This window comes from Phyllostomus hastatus, unplaced genomic scaffold (assembly GCF_019186645.2).
Source record: "Phyllostomus hastatus isolate PE091 unplaced genomic scaffold, TTU_PhHast_1.1 phas_scaffold_255, whole genome shotgun sequence".
Lineage (NCBI taxonomy): Eukaryota > Metazoa > Chordata > Mammalia > Chiroptera > Phyllostomidae > Phyllostomus > Phyllostomus hastatus.
The window spans coordinates 22,725-35,907 of NW_025334019.1; positions in this window are offsets into that span (position 1 = coordinate 22,725).

Consider the following 13,183-nt stretch of genomic DNA (forward strand, 5'->3'; position numbering starts at 1 on the left):
TTATGTTGGATATGAATTTTTTTTTTGCCATCATTTGATAATCCCGTATCTTGGGCTCTCAATATGTGTAGTCATGTAGCTTTTTGTTCATGTATTTGTAGTAGTTATCCTACATGTCCTGAGTTGGAAAAAAAGGGGGTCGTGTGAGATTTTACATTCCATTAAGATTAACACACAATTTAAAACTTGTATATCATTTATAAAAATTTGCATGTAATATTTTTGGACTGCAATTGAGCATGGGTAAATGGAACCAGGGAGAATAGAACTGCAAATAAGGAGAACTACTGGAAACACAAAGAGGACAACAGCATGGTGGCCACAACAGACAAGAAAACTACAAGTCATATGGAAAACACATAACAAAATAGGAAAGAGGAAAGCCTTCCCCATCAATAAATGCCTTAATTATAAATGGATTTAACTCCCTAAACAAATGACAAAGGTTGTAGGAATGGGTTTTAAAAGTGACCCTACAATATGCCTTCTAATGGAGAACTACTTTAGATCCAAGGACGCACATACATTGAAACTGAAAAGGTGGAAAGTTGTATTCCATACACATTGTAATCCAAATAAACTTGGATGGCTATGTTGATATCGAAGTAGACATTATTGTAGGACTGTTATATGAGGAAAAGAAAGAAACTATATATTTTTAAAAGGGCCAACTCACCCAGAAGCTATAAAAATTATAAAAATACATGCCAAAAATACCAGAACTCCAAAATATACAAAGCAAACATTGAAATTAATGAAGATTGAAATACACGGTTACACAACAATGCTTGAGGACCTCAACAGCCCACTTTCAGTAATGGATGGAACAACTAGAGAAAAGATAAATAAGGAAAAATACACTTCCAGAACACTGTAAATCAATCGGCCCCAACAAGTATATAGAGAACAGTGTACCCAACTGCAGCAAAATACGCAAACGTTTTTTCCCCCTCATACGCATGTGGTACATTTTCCAGGATAGATCATATGTTATATCATAATATAGATCTGAATAAGTTTGAAAATTTGAAATCACATAAAGGAGCTTTTCCAACCACAATCAGTAACATAACAATAGCAAAATGCGGGGTGGGGGTGGGGAGGACAGAGGTGTAAAACAGTTCTCCATCAATCAGATAAAAATAGGACATCCAGAGAATTCACAGATACGTAGAAATTAAGCAACACACTATTAAGCAACCAATGGTTCAAAAAGAAATCAAAATGGAATTTAGACAATATGTTTAGTCAAATGACAAAACCATAACATGCCAGAACTTACAGGGTGCAGCGAAAGCAGTGCTGTGAGGGATATCTATAGTAAAAAACACTTTCTAAAAGAAGGAAGATCTCAAATCCACTAGCAAATTTTCCAACTTAAGAAAAAACAAAAACAAAGAAAAACAAAGAAAAAACTAAATCCAAAGCTAACGGAAGGAAGGAGATAGCAAAAATTAGTTAGACACGAATAAAATAGGAAAACAACAAGGGAGATTGAAGAGGGCGGCAGAGTAGGTAGAAGTCACACTCACCCCTTCCCAGGACCAAGCTGGAATTATGCCTAAAACACAGAATAGTCGTCCTGAATAACCAACTGCAGGCCAGGTGAACGGAAGTCTTATAACCAAAGATTTATAGGAGAAGCCCCATCTAGACGGGTAGGACTGGCAGAGAGGCAAAAAGTGCTGGCCCTGTAGCCACATGCCACAGCTGAGAACCTAGAGAGATGTTTCCCCTGCAAAGTTCCTCCCTGAGGAGAGAGAGGTCTGGACCCCACACCGGCCTCCCCCGCCGGGAGCATCAGAGCTGGAAAAAGGTGCTGACATAACATCTGCCCGTAGAAATCAGTGGGTCTTCTGTCCCCCAAGGAGGACAGGAGTCTGCTGAAACCCAGTCACCTTCTTAAACGGCCAGCACACAAAATCTCATTCCCAGCCACTCACCCCAGGCTCCAGCAGAGGGATGGTGGCTCAGAGCGAACTGGAGTCATACAAGGAGAGACTGGGTTGTGTGGCTGTTGGGAGAGGGCTGAAGGGACAGCCACCAAGGTCTGTGTGCTGAGTCCCTCCCCCACACCGTTCAAAGATGTCATCTTCCCTGAATGGAGCACACCCCTCCATACAGCATCAGCCTGGGGGAACGAATTATCACCCACCCTCCTTACTCCCTGTGGCCCCACTCTGCTGAGCTCACACTTCCTGGAGGAGTCTGTTGCCTGTGGCCAGACTGGGCCCATGGTGCAGATTTTCTTGGAAGGTTCTCAAGGAGGTCTGGGCAGACTGCGGGTGGCAGAGATGAGCAGGAACAGACTGAGTTGTGTGCATCTAGGACAGGGGCCATTTTTCCCTCCCATGTCTGAACAGCTCCACCATTCCTGTGCAGAACCCTCCCTCCATAAGACCAAACCTTTTAGCCTGGTGAAGTCTGCTGGCCTCACCCTGATGACTCCCGAGAGCCTGCCCTACCACGAAGGTGCCCTGGCCCCTGGTGCCTGGCAACTGGCCAGGGTATATATACCCTGAGACTTTTGTTGGGTGGCCTCAGACCTAGCACTGGAGCTGAGTTTGCATCTGCATCAACCTGGTGAACACCACTCGCCTCTACCTGGTGACACACTGAGGAATGTAGGTTAAATCCATCACGAGAGATCATGTCACACTTGTCAGAATGGCTATTATCAAGAAATCGACAAATAACAACTATTGGCAAGGATGTGGAAGAAGGGGAACCCTTTTGCACGGTTGGCGGGAATGGAGACTGGTGCAGCCACTGTGGAAAACAGTATGGATTTACCTTTCAAAAATTAGAAATGGAGCTGCCTTATGACTCAGTGATTCCTCTTCTGGGTCTATACCCAAAGAAACCCAGTATACTAACGCAAAAGAACACATGCACCCCTATGTTCATTGCAGTGTTATTTACAATAGCCAAGATTTGGAAACAGCCTAAGTGGCCATTAGTAGACGAGTGGGTGAAAAAGCAGTGATCCATACACACAATGGAATATTACTCAGTCATAAAAAATGAAATCTTAGCAATTGCACCAGCATGGATGTATCTAGAGGGTACTATGCTTAGTGAAATAGGGCAGGCAGAGAAGGACAGATATGATATACTTTCAGTTATATGTGGGATCTAAAGAACAACATAAACAAACACACAAAACAGAAACTGCCTCATGGATAAAGAGAATAGTCTGGTGGTTGCCAGAGTAGAGCAGCTTGGGGGACTGGGTGAAGAAGGTGAAGAGATGGAGAAGTACAGATTGGTACTTCATTTCTTTTTATTGTTGTGTAGTCCAGTTCTTGTCTATTACAAATTAAGCCATTATAAACATTCATCTACAAGTCTGTGGACATATGATTTTATTTATCTCTAGGTAAAATATTTACGGTGATCATATGGGCTTTAGAAAAAAGATTTTATTCATAATTACTTTTTTTTTAAGAGAGAGGGGAAGGGAGGGAGAAAGAGCGGAAGAGAAACATCGATGTGAGAGAGAAACATCTATTAGGCAAACCGGGAATCGAACTGGCGACCTTTGGCTTTGTGGCACAATGCCCAGCCAACAGAGCCACACCTGTCAGGGCCATATGGGTTTTTTAAATGGCTTTTCTGAGGAATAATTCACATGCCATGCAATTCGCCTATGTAAAGTATATAATCTAATGCCTTTTACCATACACACACACACACACACACACACACACACACACACGCATGCATGCAGTCACCACCACAGACAATTTTATAACATTTTCATCACCTCAGAAACATGCATGTCCCACTAACCCCCTCCTGCCCTTCAGCCCTAAGCAACCACTAGTCAACATTCTGTCTCCATATATTCCCCTATTTTGGAATTTCTAATGAATGGAATCATAGAAAACATCGTCTTCTGTGACTGGCTTCTTTCACTTAGTACGTCTTTAAGGGTTGTCCTAGTTCTATCCGTATCAGTACCTCATTCCTTTTTATGTCTGAATAACATTTCACTTCTGCATATACCGCAATTTGTTTTTCTAATTGTCCCTGATGAACATTTAGGTTATTTCCACCTTTTGGCTCGCTCTATGAATACTGCAGTAATAAATACCTGTGTACAAGTTTTTGTGAGGACATGTGCTGTCAAAACTACTAGAGTGAAATCTCTGGGTCACAATTTTAACTTGCTGTTTAATTCATTGAGGAACCATTACTGGAGAAACCCTGGTTCTTCTCGGCAACGCACTAAAGAATTACAGGCCAGCGAGCTTATGGGTGCAAACAAAGTTTACTAGTGGATGGGAGGGCAAGAGCAAGGGTGGCTACAGCAAGGGTGGCCAGAGGCCTGGGTGGCCAGCCTGCAGGTGCCCAAAAAAGTGTGGCCAGGGCCTGGCAGCCTGAGGCCCCCTGGGTGGCAAGAGAGCCACAAACCAAGAGAAGAGAGTGAGTCCTTTGTTCTGAGGACTTACATAGTTGGCAGGATGGAGGTGAGGGAGTTCATATTTTGTTTGACAGGTAAAGGTGTTGCCAGTTTTCTGTGGAGAGGTGACTGCCTAAACGTAGGTATGGGTGGGGGTCTGTTCGCGGGAATCCTTATCTTGCTTCAGACTCTATTTGCTCATTTTGTCTAGGATGGAAGGCAGGTAGTTAACCAAAGTTGTTTATGGGCTTTTTCTTTTGAGCACTGTAGGCCCCCTCCCCTTCTCTCTTCTAGGCCTAGGGATGAATAAACAGTCTCAAGGTTTTCCTTTTCCCAGCTAGTGGAGATGATAGTCACAGAGTTTTGAGGGTTTCTCCCTACCCACCCCCCGCATCGTAGTTTTTATGTAGTGTTGTTAGGGATGCCTGGCAACCTTATTGGACCAGGTTCAGGATTACTGGGTCCTTGTGTGAGCTTTGGCTTTGAGCCTCCTATATGAAGTTGTTTGTTGGAGTGTAATGGCGAGGCTTCTGCCTTTATTTCCCTTCTGGCCACTCATTCTGTAACCAGAAAAGACACTGGCGTTCGGGCTGCCTGTCACTACCAAATCCAATAAGCAATGGCAGCGATTGAACCTTTTATGGGTGCTCTATTCAGATGGCCGGGGGTCCGAGAAGATGGTGGGTTCACACCCTAACAAACCATCTTCCCTTGTCTTTCTTGGCCAGACCTTTTATAAGGGGGGTGGGGGAGGACAAACAAGGTTCGGTGAGGGCTTTGAGATTCAGAAGCTGCAACATTCCTGTCCTGGGCAGTTAGCTGTTCCCAAGGGGGTGGGGTGGTCGTCAGCTCTCCCTGGAACAAAGGTTTGGATGTCCCCAGGCGGTAATCTTCTATCAGTACCCCAGGAGGTCAGCTGTTTTTCCCAGGAGCCAGGATGGGCCTTATCTGTAGTTTCTGAAACAAAAGCTTTAGCATACACATTACTTGCTAGACTCAGAACTTTTTACCTTAAGCTAAAATTGTCCAAATCGTGAGTCCCCTATCAATTCCTAGCTGCTACCTCAGTGTTAAAAGGTGTCACCTGGCACCCAGGACACTAGCCTCTGGCCAGCAACAGTAGCACAGTCTCAGGATTCTTCCTATGCTATCTCCTGCACCAGAACTCCAAGACTATTTCCAAAATAGCTGCACCATTTTAAATTCCTGCCAGGAGTGTACGAGAATTTTTTTTTCCACATCCCACTAGTACTTTTTCTAATCTGACTTTTTGACAGTAGCCAGCCTTGTGCATGGAACACGGAATTCATTGTGGGTTTGAATTGCATTTCCTTAATAACTAATGATTAAACATCTTTTTATGTGTTTACTGAACATTGGTACATTTTCCATGGCTAAATACCAATTCAGGTTCTCTTCACATTTAAAAATTTATTTCTTTTACTTATTTGTGTTCTTTATGTGTTCTTGATGTGTCTCTTATCAGATACCTTAACCTCATATAGTTACCAGTAAGTACTCCCATTTGTGGGTTGTCTTTCCACTTTATTGTTGGTGTTCTTTGATCACAAATGTTTTAATTTTGATCAATTCTAATTTATCTATTTTTCCTTCATTACTCATGCTTTTGGTGTTCTATATAAGAATTATTTGCTGAATCCAAGGTTATAAACATTCCCTCCAATGTTGTTTTCTAAGTGTTTTATTGTTTCAGCTCTTACACTTATATGCGGTGTTAGTTTCTGACTTCCTTCTTTTTCCCATGGCTATCCCAACACCATTTGTTAAAAAGACTATTCTTTTGGAAACTTTTGGATTATCAGTTGACTTTAGATGCTTGGGTTGCTTTCTGTGCTTTCCGTTCCATTCCATTTTCTATATATCTATCTGTTTGGTCCAGTACCACACTGGCTTGAACTACCATTGCTTTGTAGTAGGTTTTTCAATCAGGATATGTGAGTCCTCCTACTTTGGTTTATTTTTTTTCAGGCATTTTGGCTATTCTGGGTCCCTCACAATTCCATACACATTTAGAGTCGGTTTGTAAAATTACACAAAAAGTAAGCTGGGATTCTGAATGAGGTTGCATTAAGTTTGTAAGTTATTTTGGGGAAGTATTGTCATCTAACAATGTTACATCTTTTGGCTGATGAACAGGGTATGGGTTTTGAAAGGACAAAGCCAGCCCCATTTGCTATCGTGACACCATTTGCCTAGCAGGCCTATGACCTTGTTAAACATGCCTGCCATTGTACTCTTCTGAGCTTCTGTCCCCAGGACTGGAAATTACTGGAAGAAAGAACAGAACGGGACTGACTGATACCTACAGCCACAGGCAGGAGATATCATTGGAACACCCTGCAACTTCGTGTTTCAATGCCCCAACAGCCCAGAGCCACACGACAGCAACCCCCCAACCTTTTTTTTTAAACACAATTGCTAATTATTGTGATTATAATCCAATAAAAGCTCAAAGCCCCCACCCCTCAATGCTGCTGTGTCTCTCCACACCATGCCCTCTCCTTTCCTGAAGAGTGAATGAAAACTTTACTCTCTATACTTTCTTCTCTTTGTGAATTCTTTCATGGCCTGTGTCACCGACCACCCTAACAGTTTTTCCATTTATTTAGATCTTTAATTCTGTCAACAATCTTGTGTAGTTTTTAGGGTATAAGTTTAGCACTTGTTTTGTAAAGTTTATTTCTGAATACTTAAGTCTGTTTATTGCAAATGTATAAAAATAAAGTAGATTTTTGTATATTGATCTTGTGTTTGGTAAACTGCTTAACTTGTTTATTCATTTATTTGATAGCTTTATTGATTTCCTTAGGTTTCCTCTTTACAAGATCATTTTATCTGTAAATAAAGGGAGTTTTATTTCCTGCTTTCTAGTTTGAATGCCATTTCTTTCTTCCTTTTCTTGCCTTCCTCCCTCCATTCTTCTCCCTCTCCCATTCTTTCTCCCCACCCTCGCTCTCTCTGTTTTGTGTAGTCCACAGACTGGATCCTTTAGTGCAATATGAATACAATTGGTTAGACTAAACATCCTCATCTTCTCCCTGATCCTAGGGTGAAAGAATTGTATTTTCATAAGCAATTATGACTACCTGGGGTGATCCCTTTGTAAGTTATATACATGTCTAATCACTGTATTGCACACTTGAAAGTAGTCTAATATTGCATGTCAGCTATAATTTTTAAAAAATGTGAAAAACTCGTTTCCTTGAAAACCACCCCCTGAAATCAGAGACAGAGAATACAGTTGATATCTGCTTACCTAAAGCAGAAAGTGTTAGGTTCCCAAACTGGCAGAAGCGTTTAAACGGTATTTTGATGATTGCTGGAGGCTACTCAAAATAAAGTCAATAATAAGGTCATACTTCTATGTATCATCACACAGTTAACCTGCATACAACCACTTACCATTTCTCTAGAAGAGGTTATAAAAAGTCCTTGCGTGATATTTCCTCTCCTCAATGCCCCATAACTTAAATACTATCATGTAAAACTAAGAATATTAAATGATATAAAGTCCGTACACCTTAGGTTCCATAAAGAGGGGATAAGAGGTGAAAACAATGGTATTTGGTTAATTACACAAACACATTCAAAGCAAAATCAGGAAGAAATCCTCACGACAATTACAGTCCTAATTCCTGCAACTGGTCACATGGTTTTACCTGGTATTTATGACTACCTTCTTTCACTCTTCTCCATGTTACTTTGACCTCAGCAAGCGCCTCACCTGATTGTGACTGTTTAATGAGGTGACCTAAACCTTTATTCTGAAAGATCTTAGGCCATCAGTAGTACTGCATGGATTGTGTTGTTGTCTTTCATCGATTTAGTCACACATCATGGTAATACTAAGACAGGCCCTAAGCTCTTCTGTATTCCACACATACTTCTTACCACCACTGTATGGTAGCAGTCCAATTTCTCCTGGGTAGTTAGGAGTAATCACATCAGCTAGCACAGTAACTCTGTTTTTGACCTATTGATTTAGAGGTGAGAAACCCAAAGTGGCACTGTAGCAGTCTTTTTCTTATTCTATTTCATTATTTATGCTATGGCACTTTCTTCCCCTTTGCCCACCTCCACCTAGTCCCCGCCTCCCCCTCCCTCAGGCCATCAGCAGGTCATTGTCCATTTCCATGGGTCCTGCATGTGTGTTCTTTGTGCAATCCCTTCAACTTCTTTCCTCCAGTCTTCCCTCCCCGCCCTGACAGCCGTCAGTCTGTTCCACGCATCCACACCTCTGTTTCTATCTTATCATCAGTTTATCTTGCTCATTAGATGTCACATATAAGTGAGGTCATGTGGGTATTTGTCTTTCACTGACTAGCTTATTTCACTTAGCATAATACTCTCTAGATCCATCATGCTGTCACAAAAGGCAAGATTTCAGGACTCTTACGTTTTGCATCGTGACAATCTTAGTTTCTATTTCAAAAGAATCATTGTTTTTTCTCCTGGTGAAAGTATTTCTCCATTGGAAACAAAGACTTCTAGGCCATCAGTAAGGTCATGAGGACAGGAAGCCAAAACTGTCTTGATTAGCCCCTAGGGCTAACAATGAGAGCTACTACTCCCATTTCCACTCCGTAATGCCTGGACTGTTGACTCCTGGCTTTGCTAGAAATAGCACCATATATTAAGCTCTCATTCAGAACTTCCTGGAGAACCCTGTAAGGTATCGGCACTAGTTCCTACTGGAAAAGACTCTTCAAAATGAAATTCAAACTCCTGGTTTCTGGTTCTGCTAGTAAAGATATTGGAAGAAGCCACTCCATCCTAATAAGTCACAAAACTGAACAGACTGAAATATTAACTACTCTTAATGGTTTTATAAGAGCAGGGAGAACACAGGGCAAACCACTGCCCCCAGGTGTGAAAAGAGAGGCAGATATTGGGAGTCACAGCTTACCAGAGCAGATACTCAATAGCAACCCCCAAGGGAAGCAGAATTGCTGGAGATTCAGGGTAGACAACTTTGAGAGTTAAAAACTTCAGGGGGGTCCCAGTCATAGGGGCCCCCGTACTTTTGTGAGTTTTATGCTCAGGAGCCCAACTAGATTTTTATAGCACACATCATTTAAAAAATCCCTCATACATCCAGCAGGAGGGAAGAGAATCTATTGTGAAATATGCCAGAGTATTTAAATCTTAATAAGACCTGTCTGAGGAGATGTTAGTTAATCAGGGCCTAACCTGCTGGGGTTTCATCATACCTTAACTAATCTGAGGGAAAGAAAATACGCAACTCCAGTCAGCTTTAACTTTCCACACGGGAGGAGGGAAACACCTACCTTAGCCCACTTCCAACCCACTCTAGCCATCCTGTTCCAGCTAAGGAGGTACCGGGGGTGGGGGTAGGGGAGAAAAATACTGAGAAACACCTGTGAGGTTCACTGTCCATAGGTATTAGATTGCTAAAAGACTTAGACCTAATCATGGGATATAGAATGCTTCCCCTACCCTCACGCCTCACCACTACATTAGTCAAGATCTATGTACCTGACTGGAGTGGCTCAGTGGATTGAGTGCCAGACTACAAAGCAGAGGATCACTGGTTCCATTCCCAGTCAGGGTACATGCTTCGGTTGCAGGCCAGGTTCCCCGGTGCAGGGACTGTAAGAGGCAGCCACACATTGATGTTTCTCTCTCTCTCTTTCTCCCTCCCTTCCCCTCTGTCTAAAAATAAGTAAATAAAATCTTTTAAAAATGTTAAAAAAAGAAGGTCTATGTATAGCAGTTCCTTTTACTTTGTATGGCATGCCTTGGCATCAAGAAAAACTGCTAGCCAAGCTAAAAGGCAAAAAACACAATTTAGATGGCACGAGCAAGCATCAGAACCAGACGTGGTAGGATGTTGGAATTATTAGACTGGGAATTTAAGACAACTATGGTTAGTAACTAAGGGCTGTATTTGATAAAGTTGACAGCATGCAAGAACAGATGGGCAATGCAAGCAGATATGGAAATTCTAGGAAAGAATGAAAAAAATGCTACAGATGAAAAACATTGTAACACAAATAAAGAATGCCTTTGACTTGCTTATTAGTAGACTGAACATGGTAGAGGAGAACGTATCTGAGCATGCGAGTATCTCCATAAACCTGAAAACCAAACAAATTGGAGAGAACAAACACTGAAAAAGAAGCACAAACTGTTCAAAGACTATGGGTCTACCTCAAAAGGTGCAACATAAGTGGACATGGGATACCAAAAGCAGAAGAAAGCAAGTAACAAGAGAAACATTTGAAAAAACTCGTGACTGAAAATTTCTCGAAATTAATGTCAAATCCCAAACCACAGATTCAGAATCTAGAGAATGTCAAGCAGGATAATTGGCCAACATTTCTCTGAAGGAAATAATTTTGAACTACAGAAATCAAAGATAAATGAAATATTCTGAAAGAAGCCAGAGGAAAATACAAATACCTTGCATATGGAGAAACAAAGATAAAAATGGCATCTGACTTCTTATCAGAAAAAAAGTGTCTTTAAAAAAAAAAAAGATTTTCTTTATTCATTTTTAGAGAGGGAAGGGAGGGAGATAGAGAGAGAGAGAGAGAGAAACATCAATGTGTGGTTGCTGGGGGTCATGGCCTGCAACCCAGGCATGTACTCTGACTGGGAATCGAACCTGCGACACTTTGGTTCGCAGCCCGCGCTCAATCCACTGAGCTATGCCAGCCAGGGCTTAAGAAAAAAAAAGTGTCTTAGTCTATTTGTTTTGCTATAACAACGTACCACAGACTGGGTGGTTCAAAAGCAACAACCATTTATTTATCACAGCTCTGAAAGCTGGAAGTCTGAGATCAGGGTTCCAGCATGGTGGGGTGAGATCCCTCTTCTGGGTGGCAGACTTCTCATTCTATCTGCAGTCACATACTAGAATGGGTTAAGAAACTCTCTGGAGAGCCTTTTCTTAAAAAACAAACAAACAAACAAACAAACAAACAAAAAAACCCTAATGCAATTCATGTGGGCTCCATCCTCATGACCTAATCATCTTCCAAGGACTCACCTCCTACTATGATTACCTTGGGGTTCAGAATTTTACCATAGAATTTTAGGGGTGGGGAGCCCAAACAATCAGATCATAGTACTACACAAGCAAGAAGAGAGTAGAATGAAATATTCAACATGTATAGAGAAGCAAAAGTACCAATCAAGAATTCTGTACTTCATGACATTGTGTTTCAAGAGTGAAAGGGAAATAAATACATTCTCAAACAAAGGAAACAATGAGGGAATTTGTCACCATTAGATCTTTCTTGCAAGTAATGTTATTTATTTCTTAATTTTATTTATTTTTAAATTAAATTTATTGGAGTGTCATTGGTTAATAAGATTATATAGGTTTCCACCCTGGCTGGTGTGGCTCAATGGATTGAGTGCCATCCTGTGAACTAAAGGGTCATGGGTTCCACTGCCAGTCAGGGCACATACCTGAGCTGGGGGCCAGGTCCCCAGTAGGGGGTGCACGAGCGGCAACTATACACTGATGTTCCTCTCCCTCTCTTTCTCCCTCCCTTCCCCTCTCTCGAGTAATAAATAAATAAATGAACTCATTAAAAAAAAAACACAAAGAAATTAAGGAAAACACAAATAAATGGAATCATATACCGTGTTCATGGACTGGAAGAATTAACATCATCAAAATGTCCATAGTACCCAAAGCAATTTATAGATTCAATGCAGTCCTTGTTGAAATACCAATATCATATTTCACAGACACAGAACAAACACTTCAAAAATTGATATGGAACCATAAACAACCCTGAATACCCAATGTGGCAGATCCTGGCCGGCTGGATCTGTGTATTGTGGCCGCTAGAGAACAAATACAGACGGACTACAGAAGTCCTGTGGAGAAAAAGGGACGGCATAGCCACTCTCTGAGAGAGAGAGGGCGAGAGGGCCAGAGCCCTCAGTCCCTGCCTGGGCAAGCTTTTATTGCTTCTCTGGGTACACTACATGGAGGGTAGTCCTCATTGACTATGCACAGGTTCACTGCAGGGGACTACCTTTTACAGATAACAAAGGGAAGAGTGTTGCTAATTACTTCAAAGAGAAGGATGTTGCAGATCAGGGGGAAAAGTGGTTGAACCGGACACACTCCATACTTGGGAGGTTTAGCTCAGACTTGAGGAAGTTGCAGTAAGCCCTTGCTGCCTCAATTCAGGGTGAGGGAGTGTTAGCAAAACCAAGTCTCATAGCAGTCTAGGTACAATTCAGGCCTGATTCCCCACAGGAAAACCTATCTGCGGGCGTGGTCCTGTGTGCCGACTTGCACCCCGTTGGTTTTCCACGTGAGGGCTGAGCTACATTCCCTCGACACACGAAACGGTTCCCTACAACCCACAGCGGTTTTGAGAAAGAAGAACAAAGTATGAGGGATCACAATATCTGATATCAAACTATATTACAAGGCCACTGTACTCAAAACACTTTGGTACTGTCATAAGAACAGACACACATATCCATGGAACAAAATAGAGAGTCCAGAAATATACCCATGTCTCTATGGTCAATTAATATTTGACAAAGGGGGCAGGAGCATAAAATAGAGTAAAAATAGCCTCTACAATGAATCATGTTGGGAGATCTGGACAGCTATAAGCAAAAAAAAAGAAAAAAGAAAAAAGAAAAAAAAAGGAAATTCAATCACCATAAAAGTCCTAGAGGAGAACATAGGCAGGAAAAATCTCAGATATTCCATGCAGCAATATTTTCACCAATATGTCCCCTAGAGCAAGGGACAAAAAG